A 3,902-nucleotide genomic window follows, 5' to 3' on the forward strand; every position below is an offset into this window, starting at 1 on the left:
ACTTTTGTACTACCTCTTATTTAGTATAAAATTTTGACCATATATTTATGTAAGAAAATGCCAATGCATGTCACTAAAAATTACACCATTTGAAATTATGTTCAAATACGAATCCAACGATATAGTTCTTAGTGACATGCATTAACATTTTGTCAGTTAAATCTATGGTCAAATTTTGATACTACAAAATAGGAAGAGTAAACCAGGATGTAGGTAGTACTTGCTCTTAGGGTATCCATAGAGTTACTGGAGTAGTCTAAGTTACTTTCCACTATGACTAGCCTAGGCTACTATAGTACAACAAAAAAAGATGCAGGTGATCACATGAGAAAAAAATACTAAAAACATTTCTTTCGGTGCAGTGCGTAGATGCAGTTTTGAACACTACACTTGTCATCGTAATTTGGGAAAATTACGAAAAATTTGAGCTACGTTGTGATTACCGTTTACTAATAGGAAAGAAGTTTCACCTCGATGAGTAGCTTCTCTGTGCATGGAAAGCATGTAAGGAATCCAACAACTTGATCCAGATTGGGGCCGATAGATTTTATTGCCAAGATCTTCACTGTGTGCATAGACTGGGTCAAGCTTGTGGGAATCATTTTCTGCAAGACGGTCGTAAATACATCAAGAAGAAATTTAAAAATGTGAATTTCAAGAAGACGGAGAAGAAGATGAGTGTTGTACCTGAACGATTACGGATCCAATAAAGAGTTCAGAGAATTTGGCAGATGTGTGCACCAACGCTATCAATTTCAGCGCGTAAATGACCCTGATTTTTGCTGGACCTTCTAGATTTGATACAAGCAATCTCTCAAGGAAAGGCGCATTCTCAATGACCGTAACGTGGAACAGCTGGAGTGATCTCTTCCCAATTGATGTCTTGTTGCGGGGCCAGCAAGACACATAAATCCATCGGAGATTCATCGAGGCGATGTGGAGGCTAATGAACCCGTGGATCTGCTCAAGACGAAGGTACTCGAGCATAGTACAGCTACGGAGCAGGTGCTCCATAGCCTTCTACGAGATGACAACGTCGAAGAGGTCGAGCTGCTTGAGTTGAGGGAGAAGAAGGGTGGGCGCGGCATTAATCTGGGGAAGATAGCAGGAGCTGAAGCTGGCGCGGCACAGCGTTGGCGCGAGGCGGAGCGTGGACGGCGGCAGAGAGTGACATCGTCCAGCTTCAAAGCTGAGCTCCTTGAGCTGATCTAGGGCGGGGGATAAGAACCACTCATCGAACTTGGGTTAGACCTTGTAGTTGGTACTGAACATGCGGATGTCAAGGCGTCTGGTTGGCCCAGGGTGCGATGAAAGGATCTTGGAGACTGCGGCCATGAGTTTGCAATCCCTGTTGCAGAGGCAACTATCGACGGTGAGGTTGAGGGGGACGCGGCGCCAGAGGGGGCGCCACCGCCGGGAGAGCAGGGCGGTCCGCACGACAGATTTGGTGGGGAGGACGCCGATGATGATGAGCAGCATGTCGTCGGGGAGGCTGATGATGAAGTCCAGGCTCGCGGGATACGGTTTTGGCTCGAGCCGCCTCCGCTTGTTGGCTGCCTCGCCGTCCATCTCAACCGGTGGCGACGCCAGTGTACACGTGTGCTGGTGTGTGTTGTGTGCTGGGTGTGCGCGAGTGCGTCCTTCTGTGCATGCCTCCGCGCAGTGGTGAATTGTGCGCGAATGCGTCCTCCACGCGGAAGAAGTGTGTCCTCAATGCGCCCTCAATTTACTAGCGTGCGGGGTGCTACCCCGAGTGGTTTCAACTTTGTTTACTTCACTGCGTGTCCGATGGGCCTCTAGTTTACTTATTTTCACCTACTGCCACATGGGCCAGCACACGAAGATACAGAACACGAGCTGATAAGGCAACATGTGGACTGGTTGACCGGTCAACTAACCAATATACGGAGCTATACGCTGACACAGTGAGCGTTTAATCCGTCGGTATAGAGTGTTCGTGTGAGAGGGGTGGCCCGTGAGAGATAGCAGAGAGAGAGAGAGAAAGAGCTACTCCCTCCGTTCGATAATGTAGTTCCAACATTTTTTTAAAAGTCAAACTTTTGAAACTTTGACCAAGTTTATAAAGAAATTACTTATATCTACAATACCAAAGATAAATGATAGTATGAAGTAAGTACATGTTGTGATGAATCTAATGATCTTTCCAGATGTAAATGTTTTTCTCCAGATATACTTGGTCAGACTTTTCTGAGGTTTGACTTTTCAAAACATCCATATGCTTATGGACGTGAGAGAGTCCCTAACTAGAGAGAGAGAGAGAGAGAGTGAAATAGAAAGAGTGAGTGAAAAAAGTGTGTGTGCGTGTGTGAAAGAGACATGGACAACACTCGATAAAAGTCGAGAAAAAACGTGTGTGTCTTATGCAAACATATCACACATGCATCTTCGACAACGGAAGCAAGCTGAGGAGATAGTGTGTGGTTATTCGCAACCGAGAGAGCAAGACCCCTAGCACGTGGCCAAGAGGGGTCTGACAAAGAAGGGAGAGAGGTCGAAAGAGACGTACGGAGAAAATGCAGACATGGGGAGGAGAGAGTGTATGTTTGTCATAGAGAGATCCCCGGGAGATCGTGACGGGACTACACGGGTGGGAGATCGAGTGACAAGGTGTGTGCGTGATAGAAGATACCCCAAGAGATATCGAGATAGACGTATGGATGGAAGGAGACAATACGTGTGTTCCTGATGGTTAGTGAGAGATAATCATACTTAGGGGAGGGGGGAGTGCTTGCGCCTATGATGGAGTGAGGGATTATGGTACTTATTAGGGGGGTGTGTGTCACATAGAGAGAGAACAAGGGAGAAGAGTGTTGGATGGGTCTATATGTATAGCGCGAGCGAGACATGTGTATGTGTGAACCAGGGAGATATAAAGTTTGAGAGAGATTGAGGAGCCCCGATAAGGTTGAGTGGTGTGTCAGATAGCTGACAGGGGGAAAGAGATATTCCATCCGCTCGATAATGCAGTGCATGTAATTTTTTTAGAAGTCAAACTTTGGAAACTTTGATCAGGTTTTCACAAATATTATTTATATCTTCAATACCAAAGATACATCATACGAAACTACATCTCATGGTGAATCTAGTGGTATATGTTTGCCGTTCTAGATGTAATTGTTTTTCTCCACGTACATGGTCAAACTTTGTGATGCTTGACTTTTCAATAAATCAAATGCTATGGACCGAGGAGAGTGCCTAAGTCGAGAGGGATCAAGTGCGTGTGAAGGAGAATGAGTAAGTGTGCAAAAAGAGTATGTGTGTGAAAGAGAAAGTGACAACAAACGATAAATTAGAGAGAGAGTGTGTGTTTTTTCGTTTCTTAGGCGAAGATATCGCGCATGCATCTCCGAGATAGAAAAGCGAGGTGAAGAGATACACGAAGATAGCTAGTGTGTGATTGTTTGCAACGGAGAGAGACACCCCTATAGCACATGTCCAATAGAGGTCTGTCCAACAAGGAACAAAGGTCGAGAGGGACACATGGAGAACATGGACGCATGGGGAGGGCGAGAGGGTGTGTTTGTGATAGAGAGACCCCCTCGAGATCATGAGGGGACTATATGGGTGGGAGATCGAGGGAGGTGTGTGCGCGATAGAAAGATGCCCCGAGAGAAATCGAGATAGACCATGCACATGTTTGTGATGGAGACTAAGATTAGCTAGTCATATACATATAGGGGGGACTACGTGTGCGTACAATTGAGTGAGAGACCATCATACTTGGCTAGCTAGGCATGAGATTGTGTGTGTGTGCGTGTGAGATGGAGAGAGAACGAGGGAGGGAGATAGAGTTTTAGATGGGCCTATCGACTGCGAGTGAGATATGCATGTGTATGTGTGACCCAGGTAGATGGAGAGTTTGAGAGAGAGGGGGAAGAGCT

The sequence above is a fragment of the Aegilops tauschii genome, chromosome 3 (genome assembly GCF_002575655.3).
Source record: "Aegilops tauschii subsp. strangulata cultivar AL8/78 chromosome 3, Aet v6.0, whole genome shotgun sequence".
Classification (NCBI taxonomy): Eukaryota; Viridiplantae; Streptophyta; class Magnoliopsida; order Poales; family Poaceae; genus Aegilops; species Aegilops tauschii.